The 19,768-nt window shown below is 45.3% G+C and overlaps 1 protein-coding gene across 1 annotated transcript in view; it reads right to left on the minus strand.

Annotated features, from left to right (window-relative positions):
• The window catches only part of canx (calnexin), a 61,032-nt gene extending 52,064 nt beyond the window's left edge, over positions 1–8,968 (minus strand). Inside the window, exon 1 of the mRNA XM_063053064.1 lies at positions 8,836–8,968. The gene's annotated coding sequence lies outside the window, so the exon portion shown is untranslated. The remainder of the gene's footprint in view (positions 1–8,835) is intronic.
• Positions 8,969–19,768: the final 10,800 nt, after the last annotated feature.

Here is a 19,768-nt window from a genome sequence, read left to right on the forward strand (position 1 = left end):
CAGAATCTACTGTAAATGCAAGTCTTTCGGGATTCTATCCAGGAGGTTGCCAACATGAGTAAGAGCTCAGCACTAGAAGGGCCGAGATGGCCTGTTTCCGTGCTGTAATTGTTATATTGGAATAACCCACAGTGCAAGTCAGAACCTGGTAATGACACAAGAAGATTGTCCACATACTGCACACTTTCATGGGACATAAACCAACTCTTGCCAAAGGCCAAAAGAACGTTATGGAACAGAAGCCATCAACAATTAGGTCAGGATCAATGTAGCCACCTAGACTAGATTTGTCTGCCAACTGGGATTTCCCAAGATTTTTTTTTAAAAACAGGAACAATTATCTGGAATTCAGGGCCACCACATCAGTAACAAGTTTTCCCAAAGGGCAATGATAAAAGGTTAGCTTTGTGTTATATACAGCAAAACAATATAATGTGTTATTTGCATCAAAGACCACAGTCCGAGGATGTGCTGGGAACAGCCTGCAAGAGTTGCCATGCTTTCAGCGCCAACACAGCATACACACAACTTAATAACCTTAACCTACAGATCTTTGGAATGTGGGAAGAAACTACAACACCCAGAGGAATTCACATTATAATGGGGAGAATGCACAAACTCCTTACAGGCAGCAATGGGAATTGAACCCTGATTATAGCTGGGCAGTGTAAAGCATTACACTAACCTCTACGCTATGGTGCCACCAATACCAATTGGATTCATACATGAAACTTTCCAAGATCTCAGATCATAGAATGACTACCAGAGGCTGTACAACCTGACGCTCCCCCACGTCACTGAGTCTGTTGGAGCAACAGCAGTTTAGATAGCCCATCACTCTATAGCCAAAATTCTTTCCTTTCAGATACCAGTCTGTCTTCCAATGACATGGCTACAAGAGTAAGTCAAATGCTGGGTATCCTGCAGCAAGTGATTCACTTCACAATATTCCAATACCTGTCCACCATCTTGAAAGCCCAAGTCAGTGATGGGAAAGTTCTTCACTTGAGTGAGTTTGGTTTGAACTTAGGCACTACTGTAGCATAGCAGTTAGCACAAGTATTAATAAGTAAAAAAGCTACCTCTATTGTTACAATGCACACCAGACCCTAGGTCACTGTGGCGACACCTTGAGCCAATCTACATTTACATCTTTTAGCTCTCAATTTCTCCACCAAATAGGTAGTTTCTATCTACTGTCCATATCTTTCATTATTTTAATTACCTCTACCATGTCCCCTAAACCTGTTGTTCTAGGAGATCTCCAACTTCTCCAACAACAATACACACACAAAATGCTGGAGGAACTCAGCAAGTGAGGCAGCACCTATGGAAATGAATAAACAGTTGACATTTCAGGTCAAGACCCTTCTTCCAACTTCTGCAGTCAATACAAAAAATCCTTCAACCCTGCTATCATTCTGGTAAATCCACTCTTAAAATGTCCCGCCTGAAATTGATTTATTATGACTTCCTTGCCCTTGTATTCTTATGCCTCCCTTCAGAAAACTCAGGATATTGTATACTTTTTAACCACTTTCTCAATTAAAGATTCTTCATCCCATGTTCTTGAGATTTATTGCTTATTTATTACTTTTTTTCCTTTATTTGCAGTTTGGTCTTTCATTGATTCTATTATCTTTATTGGATATATTGAAAATGCCCTCAAGAAAATGAATCTCAAGGTTATATATGTTGACCTAATGACTTTGATAATAAATTTAGTTTGAACTTGCCTTGTCAGGCACTTCTAACAAACATGCATGACTATCCCTAGATGTGAACTCTTACATCACTTTTAGAATAGCATTCTGTAGTTAACATTGCCTCTTTCTTCATGCCAACATGTTAATACATGACACTCCTCATTACAGAAAGGAGAAAGGACCAATGCTATTTCCTCCCTGGCTTCCTTCCTTCACCCAGGATGCATCTATAAGCAGATATATCCACTTTGAGTACAACTGGCCTTCATCAAGAAAGTTACTACTCATGGACCTAAATGAAGTAGCAGTTAAATTTCTGAATGAGCTAGGAATACAGGCTTAAGTATTCACTGTACCTCAGCCATGTCCTACATTGATTTCCTTTTCAGTCACTGATTAATTCCACCTCTAGATAGGCCAGAAATGCTCAATGGGAAGCATGCTTTATGTAGTGTAGCGGTCAGCATGACACTATCACAGCTCAGGGAGTCGGAGTTCAATTCCAGAGTCCTCTGTCAGAAAGTTTCTAGTTCTTTCCATCTGCATGTGGGTTTCCTTCGGGCACTCTGGTTTCCTCCCACAGTCCAAAGACGTACCGGTTAGTAGATTATTAGTAATTGGTTGTTTTGCCACAGCACAACATTGCAATAAAAAAATAAAAATCCATAAATTACAAGTATAAATTACAGAGAAAATTGAATTAAGTAGTGGAGAATGAGATGAAATAAAATAGTGAGGTAATGTTCATGGGTTCACTGTCCATTCAGAAATCTGATGGCAGAGGGGAAGAAGCTGTTCCTGAATCATTAAGTGTCTGTCTTCAGGCTCCTGAAGCTCCTCACTGATGGTAGCAATGAGAAGAGAGTATGACCTGGGTGATGGGGGTCCTTAATGATGAATGCCACCTTTTTGAGTCATCACCTTTTGAAGATGCCCTGGATGCTGGGGAGCCCATGAAGCTGGCTGATGTCACAACTTTTTTGCAATCTTCTGCAGTGGTCCCCCATATCAAATGGTGATGCAGCTGGTTAGAATTCTCTCCATGATACAGCTGTAGAAATTTTCTAAAGCCTTTGGGTATCTACCAACTGCCAAACTTTTAATGAAATACAACTGCTGTCATGACTTCTTTGTAACTGTATATGTTGAGCATATGAAAGATCTGACACTCAGGAACTTGAAATTGCTCACCCTTTCCACCATCCAGCATGGTCCATCACGGGATCCGCTGGATGGAAAAGCTGTCCTTTTCCAAAGGATCATTCACGCAGAAATTAAATGGGAAGAATTGATATTCTCAACAAATTGCAGTTGAAATATGCCGGAGGGTGAAAATTAACTCAGGCCTAACCACATGCAGGCAGCATGGTAGTGTAACACTATTACAGTGCCAGCAACCGGGTTCAGTTCCTTCTACTGACTGTAAGGGGCTTGCACATTCTCTCCATGAGCACGTGGGTTTCCTCCCACATTACAAAGATGTACAGGTTACTTGGTCACATCAGTGTAATTGTGCAATGTGGGCTCTAGGGGCCAGGCATAACTGTTACTGTGCTGCATCTGTAAATCAAAATAAAATGCACTGGATGGCTCAAGATATCAGCCTAGGCAGTGAACACTGACATCATTTAACAGGCATCTGGGTATTCTAACGATGCTGCAAAAGGGGATTAATTTCATAAGTCATCAGGAAGTGCAACAATGAAATGATGAAAAGTAACACAGTCTCTGTTTATGAACGCCAACTGTTCATCCCTCTCTATAGATGCTGCCTGACCCAAGTTCCTCCAGCATTTTGTGCACATTACCCTGGATTTTCAGCACCTGCAGAATTGCTTGGGTGAGCAGTCTCAATATTCTTTTGGGGGGGGGCGGTCAACATCTCTGAAGATCTAACCTGGGCCCAACATAATGATACAATTACAATGCACGACAGTAGCTATATTTCATTAGCAATTTGAGGACACTTGGTATGCCAAAGACTCTCGCAGATTTCTACAGATGTATCATGGATAACTGGTTGCATCACTGTCTGGTATGAAGAGGCCACTGCACAGGATCAGAAAAAGTGGTAGAAGGTTGCAAATTCAGCCAACTCCATTATGGGCACTAGGCTCCACAGCATCATGGACATCTTCAAATGCAATGCTTCCAAAAAATAAAGCGGTACAGGAGCCTTGCAGTAGTAACCTGATTCTGATTCAGTCTCATAAGTCAGTAACAGGGCAAGTGTCCAAAAGCTTAAGGAGAACATGTTGGGAGCATCTCGGAAAACAAGAGAGATGCACAAAGGTGAACTCAAAATCCCATCTTTAGTTGATGAAGTAACTGCCAATATTTAAACATTTAAATTCATGGATGCTAGACACACAGTACTGAACTGTCCAACTGTCCATGAGACTTGTCCAACTGGAATTGAGTTGAGAGTTAAAGGGCAAAAGTTTAGGGGTAATATGAGGGGGAACTTCTTTACTCAGAGAGTGGTAGCTGTGTGGAACGAGCTTCCAGCAGAAGTGGTTCAGGCAGGTTCGATGTTGTCTTTTAAAGTTAAATTGGATAGATATATGGACAGGAAAGGAATGGAGGGTTTTATGGGCTGAGTGCAGGGCAGTGGGACTAGGTGAGAGTAAGAGTTCGGCACGGACTAGAAGGGCCGAGATGGCCTGTTTCCGTGCTGTAATTGTTATATGTTATATGGAATAACAAATAAGAAGGGAACTCATTGAAATAAGATTTGACATCTGAGCCATATGAGAACACAATCATTTAGGCACGGCTGAATTGAGATAACAAGTGCAAAACTGGGTGAGGCAGAACTTGTTTTAATGGTTCCAGAGATGATCATAGTTCAAAGTAAATTTTATTATCGAAGTACATAGACTCGCCATATAGAACCCCGAGATTCATTTTCTTGTGGGCATACTCAAATCTATAGAACTATAACAGAAGCAATGAAAAGCCTGCCCAACTATGGTGTTCAACCAGAATGCAGAAGACAAACTATGCAACTGCAAAGATGAACAGTAGAATAAATAAGCAATTAATATTGATGATGCTGTTGTTGTTGCTGAACAATGTGGGCATACTATGTTGGCAACACACATCAAAGTTGCTGGTGAACGCAGCAGGCCAAGCAGCATCTATAGGAAGAGGCGCAGTCGACGTTTCAGGCCGAGACCCTTCGTCAGGACTAACTGAAGGAAGAGTGAGTAAGGGATTTGAAAGCTGGAGGGGGAGGGGCAGATGCAAAATGATAGGAGAAGACAGGAGGGGGAGGGATAGAGCCGAGAGCTGGACAGGTGATAGGCAAAAGGGGATACGAGAGGATCATGGGACAGGAGGTCCGGGAAGAAAGACGGGGGGGGGGGGGTTGACCCAGAGGATGGGCAAGAGGTATATTCAGAGGGACAGAGGGAGAAAAAGGAGAGTGAGAGAAAGAATGTGTGCATAAAAATGAGTAACAGATGGGGTACGAGGGGGAGGTGGGGCCTAGCAGAAGTTAGAGAAGTCAGTGTTCATGCCATCAGGTTGGAGGCTACCCAGACGGAATATAAGGTGTTGTTCCTCCAACCTGAGTGTGGCTTCATCTTTACAGTAGAGGAGGCCGTGGATAGACATGTCAGAATGGGAATGGGATGTGGAATTAAAATGTGTGGCCACTGGGAGATCCTGCTTTCTCTGGCGGACAGAGCGTAGATGTTCAGCAAAGCGGTCTTCCAGTCTGCGTCAGGTCTCACCAATATATAAAAGGCCACATCGGGAGCACTGGACACAGTATATCACCCCAGTCGACTCACAGGTGAAGTGATGCCTCACCTGGAAGGACTGTTTGGGGCCCTGAATGGTGGTACGGGAGGAAGTGTAAGGGCATGTGTAGCACTTGTTCCGCTTACATGGATAAGTGCCAGGAGGGAGATCAGTGGGGAGGGATGGGGGGGACGAATGGACAAGGGAGTTGTGTAGGGAGCGATCCCTGCGGAATGCAGAGAGAATGTGTGTTGTCAGTTGCGGATTACCTTCAGCACATCTTTAGGTTGATGCATTTCACTGTATATTTTGAGGTACACAAGATAAATGAGTCTGAATTCATTACCATTTATAAACAAAAAAGTATCAACTTAACAGTTCAGTGCAAAATCTAATGAAGTTGCACTGGTATTTGCAATACTGGGGGACTAAGGAAGAGCCAGCCACATGAATACTAATAGTAAAATCTACAAGTAGCAGAAGGCAGTAGGAAAGTGAAGCAGACCAAAGTTACTGAAGGCCACAAAAATCCCCATATTGGATCAGATGCTCATCAGGTTAAATACAATACCAAAATGTGGCCAAGAGGGTACTGCAGCTTGTGGTCTTCCTATGTTTTCCATTTGGTGCAATAATACTTCAAGCAAATTTGACACACTTGGGTCAGAAGTACCTTCTATATCACATTCGTAATTACAACCCTTGCTGACACACAAATGCAGACAGTTTTCTCCATGTCTATCCTATTGGAACACTAGTTTTGGAAGAGGTTTCAGCCATTTCTTTCTCTAATGAGAGAGCCCTGGTATTTTTCTAGCAGTTACACCTGTTCTATTCAAGAAACAGCAGCAAGTTTTCCCATTTTGTTCTTTAGGAGAGGAGAAAATTACGAGCTCAAGCGTGGACTAATCCATGTCCCATATACAAAATGTTTTTGACCCATCCTTCTCAGAACCAACACACGAATAAAATATCCCACATGTTGGAGTGCTCTTTCAGTTTTACTTATTTGGAGATACAGCGCCGAACAAGCTCATGACCTAATGAACCGTGCTGTCCAGCAACCCCCATTTAACCCCAGCCCAATCAGAGGACAATTTACAATGACCAATCAACCTATAAACCAGTATGTCTTTGGACTGTGGGAGGAAACTGGAGCACCCAGAGGAAATCCACACAGGAAGAATGTGCAAACTTTCTTACAGAGAATGCCGGAATTGAACTCAACTCCAATGCCCCAAGATGCAACAACGTCATGCTAACTGCTACACTGAGGTGTGACAAATGGGATACCCCATTCTTTCAACAATTCCTCCCCTTTTTCCCCGTGCCAGCAACTTGTATTTCCCCTTTGGAAAGGGATGTCTAAAATTTCTACTGCCATATCAGGCGATGCATTCTAAACATAACCTGTTCTCTAACCCTCCAAATATAAATTTCAGCAAAAGTTTATTTGAAAGTAATTCATTCTTCCTAACTTAGCTTAGACATTAGGAAAAAAATCTGTCAGAATTGAGGAAATTTCAGTTGACATTACACATCATGTACATGAAGATCTAACCAACATTAGATACAAGTACTTAAGTTACATAGTATTACTAAACTGCAAAAAAAATTGCCTTTCGAGAATATAGGACAGTACAGCACAGGCCCTCCAACCCACAAGATTGTGCTGAACCAACTAATAATCAAATGGCCAACTAATCTCTTTTGCCTATACAATATCCATATCCTTCCATTTTCCTTATACCCCTACCTCTACCAGCACCCCAGGCACCCACCACCCCCTCACTTAAATGCACGCCTCTGGCATTAAACATTCCAAAACCTGGGAAAAAGATACTGTCTGTCTACTCTATCTATGGCTCTCATAATCTTATAAACCTCTACCTGATCTCCACCCAGCCTCAAACTCTCCAAAGAAAACAATCCAAGTTTGCCCACCCTCTCCTTATAGCACATGGCCTCCAATTCAGGGGGCATTCTGGTAAACCTCTTCTGCACCCTCCCCAGAGCCTCAATAATACATCACCTCAAAGCCCTTCAGAAAAGCATTTCAGAGCTGTCTGGGAAAGTGATCTAAAGGACTGGAAAATAAACTGGCAGATCTACCATTAAAAAGGCAACATCCATCATTAAGAACCCCCACCAGCCAGGACATGCCCTCTTCTCATTGCTACCATCAAGGAGGTGGTGGTACAGGAGCCTGAAGACCCACACTCAATGTTTCAGGAACAGATTCTTTCCCTCTGCCATCAGATTTCTGAATGGACTATGACCCCAATGAACACTACCTCACTTTTTAATTTCCTCTCTTTTTGCAGTACTTAATTCAATTTTCTTTTTTATTTGTACTTGCCACATGTACACTACTCACTATTTTACTTTTCTTGCTCTCTTTTTGCAATACATTTAAATACAGTTCTTTTAATGAGTATTGTCATGTACTGCTACCACAAAACAACGATTTTCATGACATATGCCTGTGATATCAAATCTGAAATCTGATCCCACAACACAACCACTCAGATCAAGGGAATTCTCCCCACCAACTGATCAATTTCTCAACTGAAATCACTGACAGAAAAACAATCTACTCAGTGCTCTCAGTTTGGGGGAGTTTACTGGCAACAACCTTGATTCAATCATCATACTCAAATAACTACTTCAACTGTATTACTTAAATATATATTGATTCCTCCTCCACCCAAAAGCAGATCTGTAACAAAGTAGCACATAATTAGTGTCTTCCCAGACAGACTACAACAAATGCTTCTAGAATATACCATAGAGAAGAAAATATTTTACACATAGACACACCCCTCAGCTAAAAGTCGGGACAAGACAACTACCGCAACGAAGGGCCATCATGCAAATACGGAAAATAAGAGCACAATCTTCTTATTCTGGCACCTGTCCCCTTCCATTCCAGGCCTGATGATGCCAAAACGTCAACAGTTTTATTCTCCATAGATGCTGCCTGACCTGCCGAGCTTCTACATCTTGTGTTTGCTGTTCTGGATTCTCAGCATCTGCAGAATCTCGTATTTAAGCGTGACTGCCCTAACCAACCGCATCACAGACACGCGGACGGTACAGGGGGCCTGCATCTAAAGTGAAGTCTTACCGGGAAGAGGAAACGGGGGGGGGGGGTTATCAGGGCTGCGGGCACAGCGCCACACGGCTTGACGGATACAAGGCCGGCCAGACCTCTCATCCAACACCCAAGTCCATGCTGCAGCACCGGCCGCAACTCGACGCCGGCAGTGGGGGAGGCCCCCAGCCAGACATAGTGGGACCTTGTGGGGGAATACCAATCTGAATGCAGAGGGGAAGCCAAAGGCCCCTACACCGCACCGACCCTCCATTAATCGGCACTCACCGTTCACTCCTCGGCGCCCGCCACCAGCTCCGATCATGTGACTACCAGTCCGATCCGCCACCTGCTAGCCGGCCCACCCTCCTTTTAAAAGAACGTGTCGCGTCGCTACTTCCGATTGGCCCTGGCCGCCTCCGGCTGCCGCGTTTTCCGTTCTTATTGGAGAATTAAACCGTTCGTCAAACCGCCTCTCATTCCGAGCGCGCGCCGGCTCCCTCGTGGAACCCGGTGATTGGAAGAAGCTGGGATGAGGAAGCGGGAGCGAGCTGGGGGGTGGGGGAGGGAGAGAGTTAATCACGTGAGCTCGAGGCCCCGCCCCGCCCCCGCCTTTCCCTGGCGGAAGAGGGAGGGAGCGGTGAAGGTGAAAGTGGAGCCAATCATTTCGCTGAAACTTTTGGGCGACGGGGAAACAGAGCGAGAGAGAAATTGCTAGAAACGTTGAGAATGGGCCGGACAGAACATTTGGGGAGGGGGATTAGGGAAGGTGTGCAAGAAGGAGGGGGATCGGGGGAGGGGCGCGAGAGGGAGGGGGATCGAGGGAGGGGGATCGGGGGAGGGGCGCGAGAGGGAGGGGGATCGGGGGAGGGGCGCGAGAGGGAGGGGGATCGGGGGAGGGGCGCGAGAGGGAGGGGGATCGGGGGAGGGGCGCGAGAGGGAGAGGGATCGGGGAGGGGCGCGAGAGGGAGGGGGATCGGGGGAGGGGCGCGAGAGGGAGGGGGATCGGGGGAGGGGCGCGAGAGGGAGGGGGATCGGGGGAGGGGCGCGAGAGGGAGGGGGATCGGGGAGGGGCGCGAGAGGGAGGGGATCGGGGGAGGGGCGCGAGAGGGAGGGGATCGGGGGAGGGGCGCGAGAGGGAGGGGATCGGGGAGGGGGATAGGGGGAGGGGCGCGAATGGGAGGGGGATAGGGGGAGGGGCGCGAATGGGAGGGGGATAGGGGGAGGAGGGGGATGGGGGGAGGAGCGCGAGGGGGATGGGGAGGAGCGCGAGGGGGATGGGGAGGGGCGCGAGAGGGAGGGGGATGGGGAGGGGCGCGAGAGGGAGGAGGATCGGGGAGGGGCGCGAGAGGGAGGGGGATCGGGGAGGGGCGCGAGAGAGAGGGGATCGGGGAGGGGCGCGAAAGGGGGTTTGGCGAAGGGGCGCGAGAGGAGGGGATCGGGGAGGGGCGCGAGAGGAGGGGATCGGGGAGGGGCGCGAGAGGAGGGGATCGGGGAGGGGTTTGGCGAAGGGGCGCGAGAGGAGGGGATCGGGGAGGGGCGCGAGAGGGAGGGGAATCGGGGAGGGGCGCGAAAGGAGGGGATCGGGAGGGGCGCGAGAGGGAGGGGATCGGGGAGGGGCGCGAAAGAGGGGGGATCGGGGGAGGGGCGCGAGAGGGAGGGGGATCGGGGAGGGGCGCGAAAGGGGGGGATCGGGGAGGGGCGCGAAAGGAGGGGATCGGGGAAGGGCGCGAGAGGGAGGGGATCGGGGAGGGGCGCGAGAGAGGGGATCGGGGAGGGGCGCGAGAGGGGGGTTTTGGCGGAGGGGCGCGAGAGGGGGGGTTTGGCGGAGGGGCGCGAGAGGGAGGGGGGTCAGGGAGGGGGATTAGAGGGGGGAGTGGGGGAGGGGATCGGGGAGTTGTGCCTGGGGGAGGGGTACGAGAGGGAGGAGGTTTGGAGAGTTGTGACGGAGGGGATTTGGGGGAGGGGCGCGAGAGGGAGGGGTTTGGGGGGTTGTGCCTGAGGGACGGGCACGAGAGGCAGGGAGTTTGGGGAGGTGTGCCTAGGGGAGGGGCGCGAGAGGGAGGGGGTATTTGCTATCCTCCAGTGTCTGGGTATCACACCTGCTTCTATCGAAATGTAAAACTCTCAGAGTTTAGCAATACCGTAGCAACCTGTGATGGATCGCCTGGGGATTTATCCACCTTTGGAAGTGTTTCTCACACTGTCAGGCACATTGTAGAATGTCAGCTCATTTAATTCTTGTTGTGTGACTGTGGTCTGATGCAGTTTTCCAAGTTATTAAAATTGATTTTCACCATGTACTACCTTGAGATACATTTTCTTACAGGTATTCATAGAAAAATAGTTAGCTTTGTGAAAAACTTTGACAAACAACCAAGGTGCAAAAGTGAAGAAATTGTGCAGTAAAATAATTCTGACAATATGAGTTGTTAAGTCTGCGAAAGAGAGTGTAAGTTGTAGAATTAGTGTAGAGTTGTGAGTGAAATTATCTACACTGAACGTTGTGGTTCACAGTTGCAGTGGGTAATGTTTAAATTTCCTCTTGTATTAGACAAAACCAATGCTTTTGGTTTTATTGATTGTCAAGACATTTTGCTTCTGGTTGGAACCTAGGTGTTAGAGGTTGATTATTTACCCTCCTTCTTTCCTCATTTACTTTAATGTTCTGAAAGATAGTGGGTCCATGTCTAAAAGGAAATCATCTATCAGGTGGGAAGCATCAAAGGTCTCTGTGAATGGGAAGTTCTGGGTGAAGGCTTAGAGCGACCTTGGGTGTGATAGTTGTTAACACAGACCATACATTTTCCTGTATGTTTTGATGTACACATGATAAATGCATCTGAAGCTGGACATCAAGGTGCTTCTGAACACCATTTAAACCCAAACATGAGAAAGTCTGCAGACGCTGGAAATCCAAAACAACACACACAAAATGCTGGGAGAACTCAGCAAGTCACGAAGCATCTATGGAAAAGAATAAACAGTTGACATTTCAGGCCGAGACACTTCATCAGGACTGAGAAGGAAAAAGGAAGATGCCAGAATAAAAAGGTCGGGGGGAGGGGAAAGAGGCTAACTGGAAGGTGACATGTGGGTGGGGCAGGTAAAGGGCTGGAGAAGAAAGAACTTGATAGGAGAGGAGAAAGGGAAGGAAGAGGGAATCCAGCAAGAAGTAATAGGCAGTGGAGAAGAAGTGAAAGGTCAGAGTGGGGAATAGAGGAAAGGAGTGGGGGAAAGTTGTTTACCAGAAGGAGGAACTGATATTCATGCCATCAGGGTGGAGGCTACTCAAACAGAATACAAGGTGTTGCTCCTCCACTCTGAAGGTGGAGGAGCAACTTGGCTTAAGAGGTGGGAAGGGAATAGTCAAGATAACCATGGGAATCAGTAGGTTTATAAAAGATGTAACCTATTACCTTTGACTAAAAGTCATATGAAGAGTGTTGGCTCTGGGCCTGGATTCACTCAAATTCAGAAGAATGAGGGGTGACCTAATTGAAACTATTGAATGGTGAAAGGCCTTGGTGGAGAATATGGAGAGGATGTATCCTATGGTGGGAGAGTTTTAAGACCAGAGCATACAGCCTCAGAAAAGAGGGGCATCCTTTTAGAACGGAGACGAGGAGGAATTTCTTAGCCTGTGAGTGGTGAATCTGGAATTCTTTGCCACAGGCAGCTGTGGAGGCAAGTCTTTTAAGGCAGAGGTTGATGGATTCTTGATTGGTCAGGGCATGAAGGGATACAGGTGGGGGGGGCAAGAGATTGGGGTTGAGAGGAAAAATGGATCAGCCATGTTGAAATGGCAGAGCAGACTCGATGGGCCAAATGGCCTAGTTCTGCTCCTATGTCATATGGTCTTAAAAGTGCTTCTTCTGAAGATGACAACTCCATTGGTAAGAACCCTGATGAATATTGGAAGAATTGAGTTCATGAATTCACTGCCTTCTAATTCAGGGCTGCAGCATGTTCAACTTCACCTCATTTTAAACCAAATCATCAATTGGGACGGTGCATAATTGCTTTTGGTTGCTAAGGTTCATGCTGATGAGCATAAGGAAGAAAGGATGGGTTCGTACCTTCAAATAAATCATTCATGACATAACAAGAGAGCAGAAACTGTCAGCTGCCCTGTTTGGTGAGTTAGTTGGTCACTTTCCTATCTCCCTATCTTGTTTGCTGTAACAGTGAGGCAAAGTGTGACCTCATTGAACTGACATGAGTACAGTAAATGCATGTACTTAGAAAGCTCAAAACAGCGGGACGGTGGAGATGTGAATTATATACAATGGGATGATCTTAATTCTTCTGTCCAGATCAATGTTCCCATGGCTGTTGGGAGACAGTAGACGAGACATCACAGCTCTCACAATCATAAAGCGAGTTATATACATAGTTTAATGCTTATGTTTGTGCAATCTGCTTGGAAAAGTGTTCTTATTCCATGAGTCCAGTGTCAAACCTACATGGGAGCTGGTCAATTATAATTACAATTGTGCTGCTGGGGAGGGCAAAAAATCGATCAAGGATTCATTTTGAAAAAAAATCCAATACAGTATCCTTATCTGGTAGCATAGTGGTTAGTGTAATGCTATTACAGCATTAGTGACCCGGGTTCAATTCCTGGTGGTGTCTGAAAATAGTTTGTGTGTTCTCAAACAACAAACAACGAAGGGTCTTGGCCTGAAGCGTCGACTGTACCTCTTCCTAGAGATGCTGCCTGGCTTGCTGCGTTCACCAGCAACTTTGATGTGTGTTGTGTGTTCTCTCCATATTTCCTCCCATATTCCAAAGACTGGTAGATCAATCGGGAGAAAAATTGGCCACATAGGTGTAATTGGGTGGCATGGGCTTATTGGATTGGAAGGGTCTGTTACTGTGCTTAATAACAAAATATATAAAATAAATAAACTTGAGGGAGGTGGGAGATCAGTGTCGGGTCTGAGCAGCCCAGGTTTTTGTCAGAGCATGAAGAGGTAGTCGTAAAAATGAAGTATTTAATATATTTGAGAGTCAGATCCTGCTGGCAAAGTTGATTACTTACAACAGGACTTAGAAATCCTCCAAACTTGCCTTTTTAGGTAATTTAAAGGTACGAAGTACATTTAACATAAGGAACTACTTCTAAGAGGTACTTTAAGTAAGTATCTCTACTTCCTTAGAAGTTTGTAAAGATTTGGCATGACATCTAAAACTTTGACAAAATTCAATAGATTTGTGGTGGAGAGTATATTGACTGGTTGCATCATGGCCTGGTTTTGGAACACCAATGTCCTTGGATGGAACTTCCTACAAAAAGTGGTGGATATATCCCACTCCATCACTGGTAAAATCCACCCCACCACTGAGCATATCTACACAAAGTGCTGTCACAGGAAAGCCGCATCCATCATCAAGGACCCCATACCACCCAAGCCATGCTCGCTTCTCGCTTACGCCATCAGGAAGAAGGTACAGGAGCCTCAGGACTCACACTAGCAGATTCTGGAACAGTTAATACCCCTCAACTACCAGGTTCTCGAACCAGAGGGGATAATTTCACTCACCCCATCATGAAACCGTTCCCATAACCTATGGACCACTTTCAAGGACACTTTATCTCATGTTCTCGATATTTAATGCTTGCTTGCTAATTTATTTATTATCTGTTTTGTATTTGTACAGTTTGTTGTCTTTTGTACATCAGTTATTCTCCTGTTGGGTGTGGTCTTTCATTGATTCTATTGTTTCTTGGATTTGCTGTGAATCCTTGCAAAAAAAAACTCACGGTTGTACATGGTGACATATATATACCTTGATAATAAATTTACTTTGAATTTTTGAACTTTGAAGTAAATAGAGCAAGTTTCTATTGAATGTTGTTCGAAGAGCCAAGGGTCAGCTGAGGTAAAATGGTTTTGGGTGTGGGATTTGATACCTTGGCAGAGAGTTTAGAAGGACAGTAAGTGAAAAGCATTTTTACTTAAGTGTGGGCTAGAATTCAGTGTTAATAGAAACAGTGAAGGCAGAAATCCTCATCAGTCCAATGTGAATTTGAAGAGCCATCACCTGCAGGGCGATGGACCCTGTATTGTGATCAGGCTGCAGCAGCAGACACAATGGACTGAGTGGGAGAATCACTGAAACAATAAAAGTTAAAAGAGTTTACCTGTAGAAGTTTGTCGAAGTTTTGGATGTCATGCCGAATCTTCATAAACTCCTAAGGAAGTGAGAGGCACTAACATACTTAAATAAAAACCAGGCAACACACACAAAATGTTGGAGGAACTCGGCAAGCCAGGCAGCATCATTGGAAAAAAAGTACAGTCGATATTTAGGGCTTTAATATTTCACTTTACAATTCAGATTGGAGGGTTGTGACTAGTGGTGTCCCACAAGGATTGGTTCTGGAACCTCTACTTTTCGTGATTTTTATTAACGACCTGGAGGTGGGGTTAGAAGGGTGGGTTGGCAAGTTTGCAGACGACACGAAGGTTGGTGGTGTTGTAGATAGTGTAGAGGATTGTCAAAGATTGCAGAGAGACATTGATAGGATGCAGAAGTGGGCTGAGAAGTGGCAGATGGAGTTCAACCCCGAGAAGTGTAAGGTGGTACACTTCAGAAGGACAAACTCCAAGGGAGAGTACAAAGTAAATGGCAGGATACTTGGTATTGTGGGGGAGTAGAGGGATCTGGGGTTACATGTCCATAGATCCCTGAAAGTTGCCTCACCGGTAGATAGAGTAGTTAAGAAAGCTTATGGGGTGTTAGCTTTCATAAGTCGAGGGATAGAGTTTAAGAGTCGCAAGGTAATGATGCAACTCTAAAACTCTGGTTAGGCCACACTTGGAGTACTGTGTCCAGTTCTGGCCACCTCACTATAGGAAGGATGTGGAAGCATTGGAAAGGGTACAGAGGAGATTTACCAGGATGCTGCCTGGTTTAGAAAGTATGCATTATGATCAGAGATTAAGGGAGCTAGGGCTTTACTCTTTGGAGAGAAGGAGGATGAGAGGAGATGTGATAGAGGTATACAAGATATTAAGAGGAATAGATAGAGTAGACAGCCAGCCACTCTTTCCCAGGGCACCACTGCTCAATACAAGAGGACATGGCTTTAAGGTAAGGGGTGGAAAGTTCAAGGGGGATATTAGAGGAAGGTTTTTTATTCAGAGAGTGGTTGGTGCGTGGAATGCATTGCCTGAGTCAGTGGTGGAGGCAGATACACTAGAGAAATTTAAGAGACTACTGGACAGGTATATGGAGGAATTTAAGGTGAGGGGTTATATGGGAGGCAGGGTTTAAGGGTCAGCACAACACTGTGGGCCGAAGGGCCTGTACTGTGCTGTACTATTCTATGTTCTATGTTTACCTTTGTATGAAGTGGTAACTTATAATTTTTTTAAAACACTAAATCCCAGCTCTGGATTTGCCACATCCACCCTGTTAAGAGTCCTCTGCGCTGCAAAGAGCGTTCCAGAACATTGAAATTAGTGGCTTTGAAGAGTGAATGTTCTGGTTACTATCCTCCAAAGTTCAGATTTAGATTTATTTATTTATCACATACAAGAGAAAATCTGCAGATGCCGTAAATCCAAGCAACACACACAAAAAGATGGAGGAACTCAGCAGCGAGGCAACATCTATGGAAAACAGTAAACAGTTGACATTTCAGCCCGAGACCCTTCATCAGTCCTGATGAAAAAGAATTGTAATACACACACTTTTCCTGATGAAGGGTCTTGGCCTGAAACACACACACTCACTTGTCCTGATGAAGAGTCTCGGCTTGAAACGTTGACTGTACTCTTTTCCATAGATGCCGTCTGGCCTGCTGGGTTCCTCCAGCATTTTGTGTGTGAAACAGCAAAATATGTCATTTTTCTTAACAACCAACGTAACCTAACGATGTGCTGGGGGCAGCCCACAAGTGTCACCACACATTCAGCACAATCATAGCATGCCCACAATGCTCGGCAAAAGAACACGGAACACAATAAACAACAAAACAAGTCTCTTTCCTCCCTCCCCTCCTTCAACTCCAGGACAGGCCTCCAGTGTCCAAGCTTTAGCCATTGGGCTTGGACATCCATACTCTCAATTGACCTTCAGGCTTCAGTTATGGTATCAACCCCTGGACCAGCCGGTGATGAGACCCCGATTTCCAAGCATACCAACTCACTAGCCCTCGTGTCTCTTGGAACCCACTGACTTGAGAAAGCCCCACTTCCACAGAAGTCCATTGTCACCCATCCACTTTGCTGGTCTTCGAATCCAGAGCGGAGGTCTGATCACTAACTCTCCCACATCCTGTCCCTAAATCGTAACCTGACCCCATAATTCCCCTCTCTGCCCCCAAAACCATTCCTACAAGCTTAGAAAAACAACTAAGTCTGAGCTTCAATCTCTACAAAGCTCGATGCCATCTTGACTGTGAGATCTGGAAGTGCTCCTGTAGATTGGAGGGAAGCAAAAGTGATCCCACTTTTAAACAAAGGAGCGTTGAGAAACGGAACCAGGAATCAGTTGGTCTAACATCATTGGCAGGAAAAATGGAGAAATTAATACCAGCACACCTTGAAAAAGATTAGGCTTGGAAGGAAAATTCATGTTTGGCTCACCCACTGGAGTTGTATGAGATTGTGGGCAGTAGAATAGGTAAATAGCAGGACCCTTAATAAGCATGGACATTAGAAGGGTCCATGGGTCCCTGGAAGTGGCAACACAACTAGACAGGTGGTAAAGAAGGTGCACAGCATGCTTGTCATCATCATTCAGGACATCGAGTATAAATGTTGGAAAGTATATTGCAGCCGTATAAAACTTCGGGTCTGTCTCTTTTGGAATACTGTGGGGAACTCTGGTTGCCAGACAACAAGAGGGTGTGGAGAGGATGTAGAAAAGGTTTACCTGGTTATGTCCTGGCATGGAGAGTATTAGCCGTAAGGGAAGGTTGGACAAGCTTGAGTTGTTTTCTCTGTAGCATTGGAGGCTGAAGGAAGATCTGACAGGTTTATAAAATTGTGACACAGTGGATAGGAATCTTTTCCCCAGGGTGAAAATTTCAAATAGATTTAAGGTGAGAGGAGGAAAGTTTAAAGGAGTTTTGCAAGGTAAGGTTTTGTGTGACACAGTGAACAGTAGGTGCTGTAGAAGTAGGTGGTGGGGCAGACAGGGAGAGTGTGGATTATCATGTTTAAGAGTTTTAAGCAGACACGTGTATGGTTAGCACAGACCTGATGGGCTGAAGGGCCTCTTGCAGAGCTGTACTATTCCATGTTCCATAATGAGAAGGTGTCAGTGAATGTGGTGTATTGTCATTTCACATAGTCCTACACAGGTTGGTCAACATCTTCAGAACACATGGAATTGGAAGTAATGCAATGATAGGGATAGAGAATTGGAGATGGGAAAAAACCTATTCAGGTTGTTGGTCTGTGATGAGTGGGGCATAGCAAGGATTGGGCTTGGCTCCAGCTCCACTATTTAGACCAGAGTTAGGCCATTCCATCAAGTCTGCTCTGCAATTCAATCATGCCTGATTTATTATCCTTCTCAAACCCATTTTTCTGCCTTCTGCCTGTAACTTTTGACGCCCTGACTAATCAAGAACCTATCAACCACTGCCTTAAATACACCCAATGACAGGGCCTCCACAGATGGTTGCGGCAATGAATTCCACAGATTCACCACTTTTTGGCTAAAGAAATTACTCAATTCTGTTCTAAATTGATGTCCCACTATTCCAGGGATTCACAACCCTTTTTATGCCACGGACCAATACCATTAAGCATGGGCCATGGACCCCATATTAGGAACCCTTGCTATATTCTGAGGCTGTGCCCTCTGGTCTTAGATTCCCCCACTATAGGAAACATCCTATCTAGACCTTTAATATTCAATAGGTTTCAACAAACCCCCTCATTTTTCTAAACTCCAGCAAATACAGGCCCAGAGCCATCCAAAGCTCCTCATATGTTAACCCTGTCATTCCTGGGACTATTGTCCTGGATCTCCTCTGGACCCTCTCCGATGCCAGCATATCTTTTCTTATCTCTTAGATAAGGGGCCCAAAACTGTTCACAGTGCTCTAAGTGCAGTCTCATACCTAATAAAGCCTCAGTATTACATTCTTGGTTTTGTATTCTAGTCCGCTCGAACAGAATGCTAACATTGCATTTGCCTTCCTTACCACCATCTCAATCTGTAAGCTAAACTTTATGGAATCCTGCACGAGGACTCTCAAGTTCCTTTGCATCTCTGATTTTTGAATTTTCTCCCCATTTAGAGAATAGTCTATGCTTTTATTCCTTCTACCAAAGTGCAAGACCATATATTTCCCGACACCCTATTCCATCTTCCACTTCTTTGCTCATTCTCTCAATTTGTCTTGTCCTTTTGCAGACACCCTGCCAGCCCCACCACCTTTCTTCGTATCATCCGCAAAACCATCAACTCCTTCATCCAAATCATTGACATACAACATAAAAAGCTGTCCCAACACCAGCCTTTGTGGCACATCACTAGTCACTAGCAGCCAACCAGAAAAGGCTCCCTTTTCCCCCCATACTTTGCCTCCTGCCAATCAGCAAATTGTCTATCAATGTTAGTATTTTTCCTGTACTACCATGGGCACTTTGCTTGTTAAGCAGTCTCAATTATGGCACTCTGTCAAAGGCCTTTTGAAAATCCAAATAAACAATATTGACTGATCCTCTTTTATCTATCCTGCCTGTTATCTCCTGAAAGAATTTCAATGGATTTGTCAGGCAAGATTTTCCCTTCAGGAAACCAGGCTGGCTTCAGTCTATTTTGTCATGTTTCTCCAAGTACCCTGAACCACGTCTTTAATAATGGACTCTAGCATCTTCCCAACCATCAATGTAAGCCTAATTGGCCTTCCCTCCCTTCTTAAAGAGTAACATTGCAAATTTCCAGTCCTCTGGAAACATTCCAGAATCTAGTGATTCTTGAAAGATCATTACTAATGCCTTCAAAATCTCTCCAGCTCCCCTTTTCAGAACCCTGGGGTGTAGTCTACCTGATCCAGGTAATTTATCTACCTTCAGATCTTTCAGCTTTCTAAGCACCTTCTCCTTAGTAACAGCAACTACACTCACTTCTGCCCCCTGACACTCTCGAACCTCTGGCATACTGCAGCTACAGTCTTCCACAGTGAAAGTGCAAAATACTTAAGTTCCTCTGCTATTTCTTTGTCCCCCATTACTACCTCCCCAGTGTC

Source organism: Mobula hypostoma, chromosome 7 (genome assembly GCF_963921235.1).
Source record: "Mobula hypostoma chromosome 7, sMobHyp1.1, whole genome shotgun sequence".
Classification (NCBI taxonomy): domain Eukaryota; kingdom Metazoa; phylum Chordata; class Chondrichthyes; order Myliobatiformes; family Myliobatidae; genus Mobula; species Mobula hypostoma.